We start from the raw sequence: 21,162 nt of genomic DNA on the forward strand, positions 1-21,162 counted from the left end.
GAACTGATTCCTTGGACACAGGCACTCTTAAATCCTTTTCATATCTTCATGTGAACATACTTTATCTCCTTTTTGTTGTTGTTCTTTTAATCTGTTTTAGAGCTTTGATACACTAAGCATCTTTATCTGCTCTTGTGCACAGGAGGCGGTGGATGAAGGGAGATTTTTTGCGGTGTTCAATTCCACCCACTTCTATTATCTCCTTAAGACCCCCAGGAATATTTAATTTAATTCTCTATTTTATGTATCGTGATCATTATCTTGACTTCACCCCATTAATTACTACTGTACATGTTTATTGCATTTTATAGCCTGAAACAGAAACAGAAAACATTGTGCATCTGCTCACAAATGTACGTGCAATCTAAGTGGAATTATTTTCAGTGGATTAAGAATTAGGTGGATATTTTCCTTTTGAAATAGCTTTACAACAACAACAAAAAAAAAAAAAAAAAGGAAGGAAAAAAGAAAGAAAGAAAAAGAAGTAGCTAGGTCTTATGAAAAAGTTCTAACGTTATTTTCTGGATTAGTTCTGAAGTCCTTTCTTTCCAGTAAATCCCTGGAGGCTGGATAACTAACAGAGCTTTGGATTAGCAGTCTGAAACTAATGACATTAAATCAATTGCTACAAGAATATATTTAGGCTGAACATTAATAATATGGCAGGCTGGGTGGCATAATGATGGAACACTGGCCTGGGACTTGGGGAGGTCTGGACTATGTTCTTGGCTCAGCCTGTAACTTGCTGAGTGACCTTAGGAAAGTCACTTCATCTACTTTTGCCTTATTAAAAAGTTCAATGTGGAAAGCGCTTTGAACTCTCCTGATGTCAACTGTTACATCACTGCCATATATACTATAACCACAGTTGAGCAGAAGGAAAGTGGGGAGTGCCTGTGGTAAAAAAACAAACAAACAGAAACAACCTTATTGAAATGCTGTAGAGTCCTGTCAAATCTCTATTTCAGTAATGATCTTCAAGAAGTCGAAGGAATGTGAAGATGCACGACGGTCTTTTGCATCTTACAAACAGCCCTTTATGCTGCTAAGAGCAGTCTGATATTGATGTGTTATACAAAGATAAAGCTGGAAGGATGTGTCAAATGGGGTGTCACAGGAGTTCATCCTGGTTATTGTAGTAGTTAGCATTTTTGCATTGGAGCGCAAGATAAGACATCAGGAGGGAATATGGAAAATGCTGGTATGTTTTAGGCTATAATTCTATTGGCATGTAACTATGAGAAAGCCGAAAGACTTAATGCCACTTCTATTTTCTTCTGGATCAGAGTAGGAAGGCCAACTATATGTTACTGGTGGCAAAGAGGCAAGATTTGGGGCTGCAGTGGGGGGAAGACTCATCAGACAGAACCGAGCAAAGTTCAGTTTTTGAAATTGGATTGGTCTCTCCTTCATGGGAAACCTGAAGAATGAGGGGAATCAAATGGAACAATTGAAGGTTGCTTTTGAAAACATGCAGAAGATTTCCAGAGCCTGGAGAAGGGCAAATGTAATCCTTATCGTTAAAAAGGTAAAACAAACAAATGAACAAGCAAATCAAACAAACCAACCATCCCAAAACGAAAGAACAGGAGGATCAGAGAAATGAAAGGCCAACTATTCTTCTGAGAAAATAATACTGAAGAAGCAAATATATAATTTGTAAGGAGGATAAGAACTCACAAACTCAACCAAGAAAAATAACCAATTTTAGTTTTAAATCAGCTTTTCTGATTACAAAATCTTTTCTGTTACAAAATTATAGAGTGGCTACAGAAAAAGTAGTCAGTGCTACATACTTGGACTTTATTTAAGTGTAACATGACAGTTTGAGAAGTAAACTGGGAAAAATTTGTCTATAATCAAAGTGCCCTAAGGTTGGTACAAGGCTTTGTGGGAAACCATATTAACAGATTTTATTAATGATTTACTGCCAAACAGTCAGGTAGGATCTTGTGTGCTCTGGTTGTAGCAGTACTCAATATTCTCATCTATAGTTTAGATAATGAAAAAAAGATGCTTATTAAACTGCAGACAGTACCAGCCTAGACAGCTTCAGGCTTGTAGCAAAAAATAAGAAAAAAAAATCTCCAGAACTTTGATAACTTACAAAAGTGGCTTGAAATATAGAGTGGAATTGCATAAGGGCAAATACAAGGCACTAAACTTGTGCAGCTTCAGATCAGATGGGGATCTGCAGGAGGATTTGGGGTCTTAGCATCGGAAGACTGTCAGCTGTTGTGCAAGATGTAAGCATCCAGTGGATGTACAGGAAGAAACAAGCTGGGTGAGTGAAGGAATCCAGGTGGACTCCTGTGTACTTTTTCAGCACTGCCCTTCATGGAGGATGGGGCAGGAGAATAGCCAAAGGAAGTCAATGAGGATGGCTGTACTGGTGAGGAGTTAAGGAGGTGACATTTCATCTGAAGAGAAAAGAAGACAAGGGTGCTATGTGATAATTGCCTTCACATTCACTGGACACTGTAGCAAAGATGGGGAATAATTTTTCTTCATGTCCAAGTGAATGAGACATCAGCTAATGAGCTAAATCTGAAGTAACCGGTTTAAGATAGACGTGAAATTCCTGACAGTACAGGCAGCCCAGGGTGAGAACAGATTCTGTGCTCTCCCCAGGCAATCTCTGCAACTGGCAATGATTAAGAGCAGATGGAACTACTGTCTGTATTGACTGAGCCCTAACGCAAGTGTTCTGCCTGCATCTTGCTGCTTTTTGGGAACGCCAGGCTAGAAGTTGGAATGGTTACCTGGAATAGGTTGGGTTTAAGGCTTTCATTCCAATGTTGCTTTTTAGTTTATTTTTCTGGTGCATGTTCTATCTTCTGTTGCTGCCTCAGTGTAATTTATATACAGCTAGTCTATGATAGTTTCATTAGAAGGGCAATGTAAATAAAAGTGGTGAGAAAAATGTATTAATGTTTGTAAAGTACTTTACGAGCCCCAGCTGAAAGGCAGTATATAAGCACAAACATTATTATGGGAAATCAATGAATAAAGTAATAAACTGAATTGAATAAGAAATGAAACAAAACCCCAAAAAGCGCTATACTCTGCACATAAAACCCATAAACTATATATTACACTTAAATAATACCCCATTTTAGGAGTTTTTTTTTTTTAAATTAATTAGGGCTTTCTCATTTTCCAAAGTTCAAACAATTAATCACGAGCCTATATAATCAAAAGTAAAGTTTATTTCTTATTCCCTATTCATATTGCAATCCTAGCATTTGAGATGATTACGTGCTATATATAAACACATACCTACTATGTAATCATTTAAAGTGCTGGGAGCAGTGTATAGGTAGTTCAAAACGAACATCAAACATCAATAGCATCCCAGAGCACAGCACATTATGAGAGCGGGTTTAATCTGTCCCTGAAATGAATTTGACTTGTTCATTAGTGAGATGAAGAAAACTGATTGCAGTGAACTATTTTCCTTTACATCAAAGAAGGGATAATCTTACCCTGAAGATTTTTTTTTCTTAAAGGAAAAAAATATGTTTGGAAGATTGGCAGTGTTTTTAGAGTCACAACCAATCAATCCTGGATTCTACGGCATTATTTTTATTGATTTTACTTAATCATTTAATTTTAAGATGACCCACTCTGCTTTAAATACATACGATTTTCCTATTTCTTATATGATAATTGCTTCTTTGGTACTAGTCCAGCACTCTTAGTATAGTTAAAAAAAAAGATGCAGAAGCATCAAATGAAGAATTGTTTGAATTGGAAAACTAATGAATATTTCAGGTAAGAGAGCTGAGGGAAAAAGTAAAGGATCATGGCTTAAAAGGAGCAAATTTCTTAATCACTGAGAGTCTGATAGTCAACATTTGCTTGTTCATTAATTGTTAGCAGATAATATGAAAATACATAGTAACAAATTAAAACAACCCTGAACAGCATGTATTTTTCTTTCATAACCAGGTTGTTCCAATTCACACTTTCTCTAACGCTCAAAACAGTTCCGGCAGCAGCAGCACCTTGAGAAGGACATCAGGAGGAAGTCAGAGACGTATGAAGTGCATTAATTAGATGTAATGATGTATTCTACATTTACAGGTCCTTTCATCTAAGGTTTTTGAAGCAATTTATAAACATTGCTGCACTGCAAAAACAGCCATTGCATAAAGCCTTCAGGAGTATTGAAATATTATGATTTGCTGTAATAAGTAGGCATCAAATAGTCCAAGTCGACATAGAAATACCTTAATTTGAATGCATTTAGTAACATCTAGATGCTTTCAATTTGTCCCAGTTTTTTCAAAAAACTATACAGAGCCATATTCTGTTCTCTCATCCAGCTGGGAGCTGTTCTGACAACTTATGTTGATACCATGCTGCTACCATGAGGAGTTGACGTCTGCCTCTAGAGAGCTCTTCTCTGGGCTGAACAAAGCAACAGACCTCAGTGGCTCCCCCCACTCCTCGCCCTTCAGACCCTCCCCGATCTTTGTGGGCTCCTCTTTGCTACGTCATCAGGACATCAGGTACTCCTGTGTCCCCTCCCACTCTCCCCAGTGTTGTCCCACTGCACTGCAGCTGCCAGCCCTGTGTGCCCTGCACGCCTCAAGACAGTGACTTGTGCCTTTAGAGGTGTGGGCTTCCCTGCTGACTTCCCACATCCTTACCTGGTCTGCCTTTGCAGACTGTAGCATCAAATAACCCTTCCAACAGACGTTCTGGTCCAAGACTCCCCCAAACTCAAATATGCCTTGCATTGAACCAGTTACTGTTTCACACTCTCATCCTTAAGAGGGACTTCAGCACTGCTGATTTTGAGGACCAGAAATCATAAGCCTAAAAGGCTTGCGTAAGATTAAATAATTATTATAATAAAAAGTAGCCAAAGAAATGTTACAATGTTTTGCAAACTTTTATTCTGCAGCATAGAAGTCACCCCCTCCTAATTTACTTTTCAATGGATAAATTAGCTTACGCATTCCCAGTGCTTAATTGCGTTTTCATCTTTAAATGATGATTTAAATCATTGCCAACCAGCACCAATCCTTGTGGAGTGCTGATGAAGCTGCACAAGCTAAGGTATCCATGCTTGTAGTTAGCTTTCTCTGAAGAAAACTAAATTAAAAATAAATAAATAAATCTCACAACAATAATAGTAATCACATCTTCAAAAGAGTCTGATTTACCAAATCCACTGCAAAGCTGGGAGCAATCTTTTCATTTGACAAGATCCTGCTGACAGAGGCAGATCAGACATTTTGACTCAGTGCATATTCGGAAATACTGCAGCACAGAGGACTTTGTGTCTATATGTGTTTGCAGGCAAGTGTTGGTTAACAGCTTGAGATAAATGCTTGTCTTCCGTTTCTCTCTCTCTTTCTACCTCAGTGCTCAAATGTAAGATGGAAGTCTGCTAAACAGGATGTCCACCAAATTTTTACTGCTAAAAAGTTGAGGTCCCAGTATGAAATACAGAGACTATAAGATGTTCAAAATACCTCAGGAAAAGAATGAATGAACAATTTGAAAAAAAAGAGAGAAAAGCACTGTACTCCAACAACAGCATCTTAAATGCAAAACATTGTTGTACAGAGCTTTATTATGAAGTGATAAATCAGCACCCCGAGGCTTCATTAATGTCAGTGGAACCAGACTGATTTATGCCAGCTGAGTCAATGGCTGCATTTATATGTCTGCATAAGTCAAAATCATATCTGGAAAAATAGAGGATTCTAGGAATATATCCCAGAGGAGAAGGCATAATATATATACTCACTTATACTTCTGCTAATAAATGAATATACACAAGACTGAAATGCGGAGAGACCGAACACGAAGCTTGGGAATGTAGGCTCTTTCATTACAAAACATAGGAAAATTGTCCTTGGTGGAGAGAAGATTGGACAAAACATTTCACTTCTTTCTGTGTTTTTACTTCTTAGGTGATGCTTAGCAGGGATCTGTGTGCCTTTTTACAGGACTCTGAGTGACACAACTGTCCTGAGGTGGACTTCTGCCCTCCTGTATGGGAAGAAACAGGTACAGTTGAAGCGTAGTGACACTTCGAGGCTCTGTTTCTTGAGATAGTAAAGAAATACGGGCTGGATCATTGCTTTTTTGGTTAAAATTTCTTCAAAGTATCATAATTTGTCAGTAAGAGAATTCAACAAACTGTGGGAACACAGTTGGCTTGTCAGCTGATGATGGAGGCAGGAAGAAGAGTGCACGCTGCCTGTGGAAGGTTCCCAAATGTCCGGGTTCCTTAAAGTGAAATACAGTTACTATACCGACTCGTTGGCAGTACTTGGTGTTTGGCTCTGATGTAGAGTACAGCTTCTCAGAACTGATGGTTTTATGGGCTCAAACAGCTCACTGGGATGCAATTTGGCTGGTTGAACAGCTCTTGGCTCAGCAGTTTACTGTGTTACATCATGCTTGTACCCAACTCTTGCTTTTTTGGCATTTAGCTGCAGTTTCTGCCCTCTCTCTGATAAAGAATAAGAGGAAATTGTGAAGATTTAAGTGGTAATGAATCACCATCATTGTCTGAAAGCTTGGAAACTGCTGACCACTGCTTCAAATAGCACAGTCTATTCAGGAGAGTGACTGGTTGATAGATACCTCTCAATTTAGGCAGAGGACCGGACTCAGGCTCTCATTTGTCCTGAGTGGACATGACCTATTCGTTGATAAGGAAGAAATGTGAGAGAAGAGCTTTTGGACCTCTGCAGTTTCTGTTTTGTATGTGAATATTTTATCCTGGCTCTGATGTGGATTTTGGCTAAACAATTTGTAAGTGAGCATAGCATCAATCTATCTAGCTCTGTTTTAATTGTAACGGGAAAAGATTTAGACATCTTTGGGACAATCTACGTAGAGAATACAACCAAAATGGATTGAATATGACGTTGTTAATATCTTCATGAAAACCTAATCTGAGTTCCACAGTGAAAAACTGGGGAATCCACTGGTTGCAGAATTATAGAGTAGTAGGGACTGTAAGGGACCCCTGGAGATCTCCTAGTCCAACTAAGAGGCTATGCATCTGCACATTACTTTTGACTCACACAGTGTTCAAGCTCAAAAAGCAGAGACCATGCTTAGTGTTTATCAACTCCTAGTCAGTCACGGCATCACCAGTTTGAGGAAGGACCATTTTACAGTTATACCACAGAAGTTTTTATTAAGAATCAAACTTCCCTGCCAATATATTTTGTCTGGTGCTTGCTTTAATTCTCAACAGTGTAAAATAGCGTTCTTATATGAAGATGGTTGGATGAGACTTACAGTGAACCACAGTGCTGAAGCAGTCTTGAAAAAAAATTCTTTTGTAGTTCCTTGTTCCTTTGTAAGGTTACCAGAACTCTCTTGAGTTCCTTTCAGATACGCACATCCTCTGTCAGCACTCTACATCTCCAGCATTCCTCCAGACTCCTGCAACCTTCCCGTTGGCCCACATCCTCACGCAGTCTTCGCAGTAAGGGGAAGAGAGCTGTAGAGAGCAGAATAACCATGGTTACTCCTACGTCAAGTCAGTCTTGAAAAGTAGTGTCATCCACAGGCTTGAGAGAAGCTCAACCTTGCAGTTCATTCTTCAGGCTCCTTCCCTACAAATGCAGTGGGAGAGATGTCGTTAGGGTGCCAATGAGTAGCATGCATCTGAAAGGTGATCATGTACCTCTTCATTTTGGAATCCACTTTAGAGAAATGAATGCTCTTTTTTTTTTCTTTCAGTTCAGAGCATTTGCCAGTAGATGGTGTTAGAAATTTCTCCAGTCACAGTGGCACCAAATGGTGCTGACATCTGAAAAAAAGCAATGTTTTATGACAGTAGCAAGAATTACTTCTCCTTGTGAATCTATATTCTGTCATAGAGCTTACAATTGCACTTGCTGAAATGCTGTCATTTTCATTTAAACTAAAGGTCCTCTGCAGCAGGCAGCTCCACAAAGGGTCTCACCTCGTCAAAAGCCATTTCATAGGAGTGTGAGATTAGCAAAGCAGCAGCTGAAACAAAAGCTACCTGTTAAATACACCGAAGGTCAGCTACAGGAGGATGATGCTGGATGCTTCAAAAACAAGACCTCAAGGTACCCAGCATAGATGCAAATTATTATTAGGAGTGACTGCAGCCCCAGTTTTCCTAAACCTCAGCTCTAGTGTCTCAGTCTGTCTTCCCATTCCCCCTGTATGACAGACAGAGCTGCCGGGCTCTCCAGCTATTTAGAAGATTTTCAAACATTAGTTCTTCATGAAAACCTAAAAATGGAATACCTGCAGGTAGCAAGCTTGGTTTTTCAGGTTGTATAGCATTCAGGAACTTTCTCTTGTACCTGGGATTACTGGATGATCAGCACTAAATCAATCTTCTGATTTAAGTTTTTGACAGGATGAACATTGACTTTACACAACTTTAATGGAAGCAAGATTAAGCAGCAAAATTGACCCAGTTTGACCCAGGGAATGAACTGAAGTTTAAAATGACTCGGTCCCCAAAAGTTTTATCATGGAATTTCTCTTTGTTTTTGTTACTGTATTTGAGAGAAATATAGCATGCATAGAAGACTAGTAGCTATTTTGGTCAGTAATGCTTGAAAAAAAACCCATCTACTTTCACAGTTTTATGAGAAATGGTATACTGAGAAACTGCATTTGTATTCTGTCTTCTTAGGTAAGGCTGCAATATGCAGAATTTGTATGATTAATTCATGTAGTCCAAAGGTTGTAAGGAATCCAGAAAACCATTTTAAAATGTGTGTAAGTCAGATTTGAAGATGAAACATCCAGATTCTTTCTACTGCTGTGTAAGTTCTTTTCAGTTCCTTCTTGAGTGAGCCAGTAATCTTTTTTTCTCTTTGGTAAGGCTACTTTTTCAGAGTAACCCAGTATATGAAAAAGTGCTTTAAAAGGTCTGTTCTGAATTTGTTTTTTAATTAATTAACAAGTAAATGCTTTTCTGGTTGTGGTGAATATGGGCAACTTGAGTTAACGTCATTTACTGTCTTAAAAAAATGTAAAGACTTGAGTTATATCACGATCTTTCTCCTCAGATAATTTTAAGATGACGTAGTCTCAACCTCTGTGGTTTCTCCTCATTTTTACATGTTTTCAACATGAGATTCAGGTTTATTAACAGCTGCATCACTTTACAGTGCTACAGGATGCTATTAGACAACCAGGCTGGGAGATCAAAAGTCAGCACGCAGGTTTCAATTTCCTTACCCTTAGTAACAGGGCTGCAGATACCAAGGAGATGGACTTCCCTCATTTTTTCAGTATCTAATACTTTAATACTTGGCACTTAATCTTTATTCCAGACACCAGTAAAGCAGATGAGCAAAATTACTGTGAAGTCTTTTCATGCAGGAATTATCTTCCCTCCTTCACGTCTGCAGTCTATCATACATCAATGTGTGGTCATAAGGTACAAAACAACAGTTTTCTACCTGAAAGAAAATAAAATTTTGGCTTGGTTCAGAGCAAGGCTCCAGGATAACTCCTCAGATGTAGGCTACAGGCATTCCATCTCTGTCAGGACTTTGCTTTGCCTTCTCCACATGTCCAGAGAGGTGTTATGTGGCAGGAAAGTGTTTGGAATGAGGGGCTGGGCGCCTACCACCTTCGGTGACATTGGGCCTCTTGGGGCAAAGGACTGATCAGCAAGCATAGCATCCAGTTCTCTCACCTGGCAACGAAGCTCAGGGAGCACCAGCTCCATTTATGCTGCTGAATGCATTTAGCTATTCATTAGTTTTTCAATTACTACAGATGAGCACATGAGCTCTTCTTCCTCCTCGTTCTTTCATCCTCCTTGTCCCAGAATGGCTTTTAGCTACAATGACTGGAACTCAGACAAGCAGTTTCACATCTTTTCTTGCAGGAGAAGAGAATGAAGATTTATAGTGTGAGCTACCAAATGATGAACGAGGGGGAAGTGATTCCTCCTCCTGCTATTTGGGGAAATCTAATCTCGCATTTTAGACTTGGAGAACAGTCTTTTTTTTTCCAGATCAAATAAAATATTTTGTGTAGGAATGACCTTTTTGTTTAAGCAAGGAAAGTGGAAGAAATGTATTTGTTTCAGACTGAACTGATTTAGATTTTGGTTCAGTTTTTGATCTAACATCATGGTACCGAAGATAAAATACTGAGCAGTGCAGTGAAGAAGGTTATGCTGTAGTTACCATTCATGGCCAATATATTTTCAGCTGGTAACAAATACAAAGCAAAATGATATAGTGGGAATGCATAACTATGCTTGTAAAATAATTTACGCTTCTCCTTTTTTACTGACTACTGCCTTCTCTCACACAAAATCACAGAATATCCCAGGCTGGAAGGGACCCACGAGAATCACCGAGTCCAACTCTGGATCTGCACAGGACCACCCAAAATCTATGTCTCAGAGCAATGTCCAAATGTTCTCTAAGCTCCAGCAGCTCAAGGCCGTGCTCAGTGCCCTCTGGGGCAGAGCCTTTACCCCAAACCAACCTGACACACTCCCTTGATGCAGCTCCATGCCATTCCCTCAGGACCTGTCACTGTTACCAGAGAGCAGAGACCAGTGCTACCCCTCCACTCCCTGTGAGCAGCTGTGGGACACCATGAGAGAGCTCTTCTCTGGGCTGAACAAAGCAAGGTGTCACTGACTCGCGTCTTGTGGCTGCTGACCCAAGAAGCAACGTATCCAGAGCTCTCTCTCTCTCTCCCTTCCACCTTTCTGGAGGAGGATGGATCCTCCTCCACCAAAGAAGCTTAAGCTTCAGGGGAGCAGCAGAGAGCCTAAAGAAATGGAAAATGATCCTCCTAAAGATGACGTCAAGCCCATGGAGGTGGATCTGCCTCTGGAGGCAGAGCCAATGGAGGTGGATCCACCTCCATCAGGCCTGGGCAAATGCTGTAACACCATGCTTGTCTGGAGATGTCGTCTCATCTGTTGGCGACGCAGCAGGGGCTCTCGATTTCCATCTTGGCGTTGAAATGTCATCATCTGCCAGAGAGCCCCTGCGACGGCTGCTGCTCCCCACCCCCTTCCTTTTCCATTCTCCATCTTTCCATAAGACCTCTTCTCCCCTCTTCCTTCCCACGCTCTGAGGAAAAGGAAGGACTTGGACTGGTGTCCACTGAGCTGTGCTGGGACAGCAAGGAGGAGTCCAACAGAAAGCCTCAAGATCCCTGCAGCCTCCAGGTAAGCCCTAAGAGGGCGAGGCTGGGACTGGTGTCCATTAAGCAGCTGTGCTGGGACAATAGGAGTCCAGCGGATAACTCTGAGCTCCGAGGTGAGCCCCGAGGAAGAGGGCAGGACAGGGACTGGCGTCCACTGAGCTGCTGTGGCTGGGACAAAAGAGGAGTCCAGCAGATGGCCCTGAGCTCCTGGCAGCCTCAAGAAAAGCCCAGAGGAAGAGGGTACGACTGAGAATAGTGTCCACTATGTTGTGCTGCCAAATGATGAAGAGCATCACATCACCCCCTTAAATCTTTACAGAAAAGAGCAATGACCCAAAGAAAGAACGCCTTCAGACGCAAACACAGCAGAGGCCCAAGCCTCCCAAGCCTTCTGACTCTGATACCACCGTGATTACTGAGCTTTCCGAAGGTTTCACGTTTCTTGACATATTCCACGTGCCTTTCACTCCCAAAAGAGGTGAAAATAATCTGCTATGATTCTTGCCAGACCAAAATTGCACAAACGCTTGCTCAAATTAAGGCCAGTTCCTCATTAACAGGACAATTAACCCTTCTCATTACCCAAATCATCAGCATGGATTATGAAAAGAAGGCATGAGAAGGAGTTGGGATTACATCTTACAGGTAAGAAGAAAAATAGGGTATCCATGAGTACAATACCTGTATCTGTAACTATTAGGATAGAAGCCATATAAAAAAAGAATCTTCATCTCCAGTTTCTATTTTTGAATTAACTGTAGATGCAATTACAGGAGCTTTTCCAATCATCCTTCACTTTGTCTTGCTTCCACTCAAGTTCACCGTCCTAAAAGGTCTTGCTTGTTAAGCAACAAAAACTATGTTGTTTCAGCTGCTATGTGACGAGTCACACTGAGTGATACTGATCTTTAGAAATGATAGGAATCCTTAATTCCAGCTGAGCTCATGGCTGCTATGGAAAATCAGACCCTGTACGTGCTTACAAGTAAAATACAGTCTTTTCCTACACTGAGGAACTTGCTTTTTCTCAAGCGTTGGTGTACATTTGATGATTCAGGTCAGTGCAACCTCTCCTACATCTTTCCTACTTAAAAGAAGCCCTTTAGAACAGCAGGCTTTTTTTTCCTGGAAAAGTAACTATCTTTGTTCCACACGTTTCCACAGCCAACACTGCTGCAAAAATTGTTCATAGTTCAGTGGGAAGCCATTTAAAAGTCAGTCCTGGCTCTTCAGATGCTATAAACATTCATTTTGATCAGTTAAAAAACCTGGTTGCTTTTAGTAAAAGCACAAGCAGGGATGATTTTGTTTTGATTGTTTAACGCTGTTGATGTTGCAAATAGGTATGTCAGCATTTGAAAGATGGTCCTAAGGCACCCGATTTTTTAATAGCAAACAGAATTCTCATTAACAGGCAATTTTAAAAAGCAATAACATTCATTTTTTGGACTATTAAGCATATAGAGTGTTTATATTTCCAGCAAAGAATGAACTAATGGAAAATAAAATTCTGTCATGCACTAGTGCCACAACATTGCAACATAATGTATGTGAGGCTGATTACATTTCAGCCTTTCAGCGGGCTTATACATGATCAAAGTTTCTGGAGTGAGAACTATGTAACTTAAATGACTGAAAACAATTCTAGTGTTTAAATTAGTCTTTTCCTTTCAAATAAAAGCTCGCTTCTTGTTAATGATGTGTTAAACTAAAAAACAACTGTCAGTATATGTACTTTACTAGTGACAGGCAGATATGTACAGCATCATATCCATTTGATAGACAGTCTATGCAGGCACATGGTACTGCTAGAGTTTACTGTATCTGCCTAGAAATACCTGCCCTTTCTGGCGCTTAAGTAACAGAACTGTGCCAGTTCACAGAAAGGCAAAATAAGATTTTTTAAGGTGTATTTCTGTGCAGGTGTAGAAGAACTACCCAAGCCCCTTTAGGAGGCTGCACTACCAGCAAAAGTGGGGATCCACTCTTCTGCAGGGACTTGACCTTCCATCCTCACCTTCCGCTACCTGTAAGTTCTCTGGAAGTGTGATAATTCACTTTGGAAAGCCCAGGATGTGACATGGCTGTCCATCATGGCCAGCATATCTTGGACTGTCAGGCATGCTTCCCATGGGACTCCGTCAGTTGGAATCATCAAATCATAGAATCCTAGAATGGCCCGGGTTGAAAAGAACCACAATGATCATCTGGTTCCAACCCCCTGCTGTGTGCAGGTCGACAACCAGCAGCCCAGGCTGCCCAGAGCCACATCCAGCCTGGCCTTGAACGCCTCCAGGGATGGGGCAAATCTCATTCTCTTGCTTTTCTTGGAAGTGAGGATCAAAATCTAATAACTTGCTGGTGCTTAACGCCGGTTAATGCTCTGAACAAAAACAGGGCTGCTTCACAAGGGTCAGAAATGTTCTTTTCCCTACATAGACCATCAGTATGACAGTGTTCAGATAGTCTCTGTTCCACCATGCTGCAGCACAACCAGCTGATGTGGCCTGGGACAGATACAGCATCGAGCTGCAGAATTACGCTGTTTGCGGCGTAATTAACAGGCCAATCACATACGGAAAGAATGTAAATACCTTTCTTGAAGAGACAACACTGTTCTCATGAAAATTTCAAAAACAGAATCAATGGAGGTGGTAGAAACACAAAAAAAAATAGCATCCTTTCTCTCCTCTTTTCCTTTCCTTTTTTTTCCCCTCCAATTTCATCCACCATTTTGATGGAATAAAGTTCCATAAGGATTACAGTCATAATATCAATTAGTCTGGTTGTCAGATTCTTTTCTTTTTTGAGCAAGTTAATTTTAATGGTACCTCCCATATTAAAAACAACAACAACAACAACAACAACAACAAAAACCAAACCAAAACAAAACAAAAACATGGTCTACATTGTTACCCTAAAAAGATAGGATTTGCACAACTCTTTCCCCTTGTATTTTCCTGGCTTCCAGATCTCTTTCTTTGAAAATCATTACGGAAAGCGTTGAACTGGCAACTTCTGACACTGATATGTTGCAAAACGCCTCCACAGCATAGTCAGGCTCTGCGTAACCTTCCAAGGTATTGATATGCATCAGCTAGAAACAGTAAACTTTGTCGTATTCTTGTGTTTTCCTAGTGAGACTGCCTCGAGGCAACTTACAGCACTGCTGTGAACATGTGAAATCCTTCTTCCACTGAAAAGTCAGCTTGCCACAGGATCTAATGGAGCCAAGACGGTAGATTTATTCAGAGGTAGATATGGCTTAAATAACCATTGGTGTAAAAATCAGCGAGTCAACAAACGTGTGGTGTGTTTACAAAACAGAATTAGATACAGAAATTAATGCCCCTATTTTTAAAATGCATGAGAATTGTCCCTCACTATTGAACAGCAACATAAAATATACATATGAGGAAGCTCCCAAACCTGAATTAACATCAATCACCTCACCAGCCTTTGCAACAACGTACATTTATTGCTGCATTTAAAATTGTTCTCTTTTCTTTTTTCTGAAGGCCTCCAAAATCCTGATTATGCTGTTCAATGAGTATCCATGTAAATTAAATAACGTTACTAGCCCAAGACAGGCAGCAGCATTGAAAAGCCTTTTTCTTTTCCCAGTTAATCTTCAGGTAAGCATGTGGTTAAAACTTACTTTGTGTTCCTCTAAGAATTTCTTGTTAGTGAACTGATGAAACTCTTGTTTGGTTCATGTCTAATTAAAGTAGTGCTAGTTTTAGGTCACCGATTGTTTAGAAATTGGTAACGATGAAGAAGAATGCAGTAGTCTCTCCTTCTATCTACCAGTTGTACTATTGGTGTTTTTTTGTTGTTGTTGTTTTAGGTATTCATCTGGGTCCACAGATCTGCCTGAAAAGTGTAGCAAGACCAGAACTCTTATTTGGGGGACTAACATCAGGAAAATACATTTTAGGAAAGATTTGTGATTGAACTGCTACAAAAATTTGTTCCTACTCCTATTAATACTAAATCACTCTCTGGAACTGTTCAACGACCCTAACTGCATTAACAGTGACTTCTGTTTTTATGCAAATTGGAAAGAACAAAACCCTAACAACTGAGGAGGCATAAATCCACCTCCCCCACACTCTGGGTCTGCACCTAATCATTATTATTATTTACCATATGAAAAGGATGGAAAGAAACCAGACTTAGGTTTCCTTTTAGGTGTAGATTTTATGAAGAAATACCAGCTCCTATAAAACTTTGTCATAGATGCCCACGAACTCAGGAACTCAAGAGACGCCTCTGTTTGAGTTATGCTGATTTTCTTGACCAAACTGAAACAAAACATTGCTCCCCAACCCTGCAGTAGAAACTAGCTCAAGTCTGCCCTCTGCGTTCCATTTTCTCATTTTCATGCCTTGCGTTTGAATGCCTCTCTGCTAAAGCATCTGTCACTTTCCTCTGGTCATCAGCATTTTTAGCTGTAAAAAAAAGCGAAAGAAAATTCTTAGGTACTTTACAGATTCCAGACATTCACTAGGAATGATGCATTCAGTGGTAGAACATTTCCCTTCCATATTCTTGTCTCCCTGAGCTGCTGTTCAGCACACTATGACCATTACATGGCCTTATATTTCCCAGAGTTTACCAGAAATTTGACAGATTGAACGGTCTCATGTTTTTATGGTAAGGAAAGGTATTTTAAATATCACAACTGAAAAAGCTGCACCGGAAACCTGTTACCTTATGCATGTTCCAGTTGACCTGTTCTAATTCCCAACACAGTTGCAATTATTTTAGGAGAGAAAACATCACACGCATCTAATTATTTGGATCATTTTTTGCTTTGGACAGATGGCAACAATCTTACATAAGCACTATCACAAAGCATTAGGGCAGTCTGGTTTTTTGACCCATATCTGATCATTTTGCAGCTCACGCAACTGTGCTTCCAGCGGTAGATTCCCCCATGCAAAGTTCCCAAATGTGGTAAATAAAGCCATCTGTTGTGGAAGCCGGGTTTTAAAATTATATGCCCCGTTAGCCACCGTTCTGCATATTCATGTCTTATACATAAGTATGCCTTTCTAAAAGGAGTTTTGTTCACCTCATTTTGCATATTTGTGGGCCAGCTCACAGATATCTTTATTCTTATATTAACTTGAGTCAGAGTGACTTCAGTCTTTATGCTTTTCATTGCCTTCTTCCTGCTTCCTACATTCTGTTCCTCTCAATCATAATCACAAATGAAGGTAAGACCTTCAAAAAGTTTATTTAATGGAACTGGCATTCATTCCACATCTCCATAAATATATGAATGTGACATACATAAATAACAACAAAAACATCTCATATGAAAGGGATCTCATCATCCTTTAGACCAACTCAAATATCCTCTTCTCTGTAAAAATGCATGTGAAGCACTCGAAGTAAGGGGGAATTTCTAAGGTAAAACATACCTTAATGTTTGTTAAGTCAGCAAGTGTTTAAACAGCTATTTCCAGAACTGTTCCTATTCTTCTGCTTTCATCACTCTCTTTAGTCACTAGAAGTACTAGTTCTGGTTAGGAAGGAGGGCAACAAGTATGAGTTTATGGTGCAAATTAGCATTTCAACTACTCATCAGTCATACGGTCCGTAAAGGTTATTCTTAAAGTTTTAATACTGCTCCTCTTTTCACCCATATGAAGATACAGCACATCAGACACTCATCTCTTGTGAAGGAATTTGGAGCACCACCTGGCATTATGCCAGCCAAGATTCTTCTCAGCCGGTTTACGTTTTAGCTAACTTGTAGATAAAGGGTTAGTTAGTTAGTTAGTTGGTTAGTTGAAGTTTGGTATGGTTTTTCATGCTTAATTTTTGGAAAAAGAATGCAGTATTTTCTATCCCAGAGTCTTGCTCTGTTAGCCTAGTCAAAGTATTCTTGGTTTTTGGTGACCTAGGGGTTATGAATTCCACCAGTCATATCACTTGCAAACATGAAGTGAAAGCGGTGGAACGGTAACGTGGGTAAACATACATGCACTTCAATTATGTCTGTATTTTGCCAATTTAAAAGAAAATAGCAGACCACTTATTACAAACTGTAGTTTTCAGCATCCCGTTACGACCGCTCTCATCATTTGCTTTGATGACTTTAAAATATCAAGATCTGTAGAGACGGAGTAGCCCTACAGATTATTTGGGCTGTCTTTTAGTAAAGCATCTGCTTCTGTGTTTACCCCTAATTCCTGTGTTTGAAGAATCAAACACCCTAATTGAGGCTCTGGAAAGCCTAATTGATGGGTTTTTTTTAATAGCTGTTATTCTCATAAGGCACATCATCCAGGAACAGTCAGAAGATAAAGAGCTGAATACTCCACAGTTTATTGGAGCTTGTTTTGAAGGTCTTGTGAAAAATCTGTGCTTGCCATCTACGGTTTCTTTAAACCTTTCTTTTCTATCATATTTGTTAATGAAAATACAGTTTTATGGAGAAAATTAGAAACTCGAATACCTACAGGAAATACTGAAGAGACGGACTGGAAGAAATCTGAGGAAAGTCTTAGTTATTTCTGAATCTCAGAAGTGCCAAGAACTAAACAAGAACTTTACTTTTGAATCATGAACCAAGTAAGCAATTTTAAAGTTTTTGGTCACTTGAATTAAAAAGATATAAACTGGTATCTTTCATGTAGAATATTTTATAGAGCAGCTATGCTCACTGACTTCTAACTAGATGATTATTTGACAAGGAAAAACATTTTTTGTTATATTCTGAAAAGTAGTCCAAAGTCTCATTTCAGAGAGGGTAGATGAAAAAAAAAATCAGTGCCTTTATAGAAAATGCAACCAAATATTCTGATTACGTAGGCATAACAAAGCATTTGAAATGCAGACATAGAATAATGGCAAAATCATTTTCCAGATCCATTTCAAAGTTATTTTTCTTATTCTTTTTCTATGCAATCTTGCTTTTTTTCCTAAAGGCTTAATCCTGCTACTTTTACAATGGTACATTACCCACAAGATCAAATGAGATCCTGAGGGAAGTATTCAAAGAGAAGGAAAATGGGCATGTTTATAATTCTTCCCGTTTGGCAATTAACTCAAATGCCTAAATTAAAAGAATAGCTTCCCTCGGTTTACCAGATGATTAATAGAGAACATTCCAGTAGGCAATCTGAAATGCTAACCTAAGTTCTTGCTATTAGTATTCTTTTGGAACTCCTGCATATTTTCCCTTGGACTGAGAAACGAGCTTACTTTACATTATTTAAACTTAAGTGATGTTAATAGCCCTGAAAAGCATTGGTGGTCTTCTGTACAAATACATGCCAACTGATAACAAACAGAAGACCATTATGCCATAAGGACAGCCAATCTAGAACTGCTCAGAATTTCCTTTGCAGGGTCTTGGCAATAAACTAGTTCTAAGTGGATAAAACTAAATCCAATTATTTCTAAGAATGCAGTCTTACAAAAAATGTACACTGAAAGTCTACATAATGAATATTTTCTCATTAATTACCACGGTCTTCATTCTGCGTTGTTCTTGTTTGTTTGTTTTTAATATAATTTTTGTACCAGTTTTTATTAATGAGTAATCTACCCTGTGCAGGAGAGACTGCAGGAGTCTCATTTTCACAGAGCTGAGATGGTGTACGTTTAGTTAGATTGTCTGTACACTTGCATCAGGACACCAGTTACTCAGGCTTTCACCTCTGTATGTATTCAAGATATTTCTTTTCATTTTTCCTTTCCCTTGTTCTCCTTTTCCCCTGCAGCAGGCTGCGGCGTTCGTCTGAACTTCTGCTTCATGGTAAATATGCTGCAAAAATGGCACAGTGACACAGAAAACAAAATGAATAAATCATTAAGATTTACAAGAGTGAACTCACAGAAAACCAGCTTCGATCTCTGTTAAACCAGTTTTCTAAATACTGGATACATAATCATAAAGCAAATGGAATAGCAGTAGATTAGTAAGTTAACTATTTAGTTTTCCCAGGAGGAGAGTAATCAACTTTTTGTTGCTTCTTTATATATTTTCTACCACACTGCAGTCATGGTCAAAGATCTAGAATTCCTAGCTGAAACCGCAAGCAAATAATAATTAGCTTCCAGGTGAATGCTAAGCAGTTTGTCCAATTGCTTGCAGCTGGGCACACTCTGGTTGGTGGAAACTGTAGAACAGCAAACAGGCCGACACGTTTGAAAGAAAGGTTATCTGTCCGAGCTTTTTCACGTCTCCATTAGTTTTCTGTTTTCTTGGCAAGGTGCTGAAAGCTTCCAAAATGTTTTGAAGGTCCATCGTTTTACAATCACTGTTTTTACTTTGGATAGGTACGTGAAAATCTTGGAAAACTTAGTGGAAGTATTTAAAAAAATAATCATGTGACATTAAACATTCAACCAGACAGAGCCAACTCTTGTCTACAAAACTGCTGGACATTCACAGACGTTTATTTCAGATGAGCAGGACTCTGTTATTTCCAGCATCACTGTGTTTTTGTCTTTGGAATTTCCTAACATTTTAAAAACCCCTCTGTTTCTCACTTGAGTCACAACTTGCAGGCTTCTTGTCTCTCACCCCTCAGGCAAGACCTACTTTTGCATAATTTACACACTCTTGCAATTCAGAAGCTTTCTAGATGATATCCCACCATGTTGTTTAGCTCTTTTGTTGTAAACATAGCTTGTTCCTATTAAATGCAAAGGTCAACAGAAGCTGATAGCAATGAATGATCATCACTAACTCACTTAGGAAAATGTGTTCCACAAAAACAGTTGTCATTACAAAAAAAGAAGCAAAATAACTGTTATGGATGTTAAGAATAAGAATACAGACAAGGGAGGGATGAAGAATTAGAGAAATAAATAATAAAAAAAAGTAAGCAAAATGTTTCTTTGTGTAACCATGATCCTCTTGATTGACTGACACGAAAGCCATGGCTCTACTGCATCCTGTTGCCTCTTACAAATATTTCACTTCATATTTGTATATTTAAAAGACCCAGAGCTGAAACACAGAAAAATACTAAAGCTAAAATTAGCTGTAAAGATAACATAGCAGAATGTGTAGGTTTAAATAACTGTCAGCATAACTTCTGATTTCCTTTTATTCTATGTGCCATCACTTGACCTGATTTTATGTGTAATGCTTAATAAAATGCAAAAAAAAAAAAAAAAAAAAAAAAAGCCAAAAAAAAAAAAAATATGTCTATGTTTTATGTGAAAAAAAACACGAAACTTTGCTTAAGGTTTGCATTTAGTACAGTAATATGTATTCTGTCCTCCTACTAGATGGATCTGTTCTGTTCTTTCTCCCATATGTATTTGTATCTGCCACAGTGGGAGGCAGCCAGTTTAAAAATGGACAAGAAAGCCTTGGACTTAATTCTGATCTCATTTACGTTGCTCAATAATGGAGTTAGCAGCATTCCATACTGAAAATCCACGATCCACGTCAATTGTCATTTTGAACCCCTTCCCCCACGTAGTGAGAATGCTAATCACGACCTAAAGCAGTGATTGAGCACCTGGTGGGAAGGCAGGGCCAACGCAGGGGAGCTCAGGTGCAGGCAATGAATCTGATTGACCAGAAGGGTCAGAATCCACCCCTTCCCAGCCCTCATTTAAGGGTTGGCAGTTGGGGCAGGAGGTTCTTTTTGGAGATCTTTGCGTACCTGTGGTATTTTGGAGGTAAGCAGCTTTTTCCTTTGTTTCCGTGTCTACAGCTGTAGTATTTGAGTATATTCCTTCTTCTTGTAGCGCAGGAGTTGGTTATTATGCTGTTGTTGTTGTTGCACTTTCAATTGCATTACAGTATTACACCCCAATGAAGTTTTATTTTATTTGGATAGTTGCTATGCATGTTACAGTACAATTTCTATGCACACTGGTACTGTTAGAGGCAAAGCTCCTTGAACAGCTTGAGATGCCTGCAAATATTTGATATATTTGAAAAAGATTGTCTTCTGTGCATGTTGCGGGAAGTAAGCGATTCATCTTGTAAGTCCTTTCAAAAAAAAAAAACCTGATTTTTCTGTCTTA

At 39.3% G+C, this 21,162-nt stretch overlaps 1 long non-coding RNA gene across 5 annotated transcripts in view; it reads left to right on the forward strand.

The window, feature by feature from the left end:
- Positions 1 to 20,245, forward strand: part of LOC122162351 — a 34,405-nt gene extending 14,160 nt beyond the window's left edge. The window contains exons 3-11 of one of the 5 annotated variants that reach the window (XR_006169497.1): positions 4,329 to 4,514; positions 5,931 to 6,027; positions 7,913 to 8,078; positions 10,311 to 11,799; positions 13,078 to 13,183; positions 14,293 to 14,408; positions 14,673 to 14,789; positions 15,002 to 17,739; positions 18,894 to 20,245. This is a non-coding gene — a long non-coding RNA (uncharacterized LOC122162351). Of the gene's footprint in view, positions 1 to 4,328; positions 4,515 to 5,930; positions 6,028 to 7,912; positions 8,079 to 10,310; positions 11,800 to 13,077; positions 13,184 to 14,292; positions 14,409 to 14,672; positions 14,790 to 15,001 lie in introns of all 5 variants that reach the window. The other 4 variants (XR_006169493.1, XR_006169496.1, XR_006169495.1 and 1 more) reach the window with 4 other exon arrangements.
- The last annotated feature ends 917 nt before the right edge of the window (positions 20,246 to 21,162 follow it).

This window comes from Centrocercus urophasianus, unplaced genomic scaffold (assembly GCF_019232065.1).
Source record: "Centrocercus urophasianus isolate 14NV4802_14NV808 unplaced genomic scaffold, USGS_Curo_1.0 seq_20, whole genome shotgun sequence".
Lineage (NCBI taxonomy): Eukaryota > Metazoa > Chordata > Aves > Galliformes > Phasianidae > Centrocercus > Centrocercus urophasianus.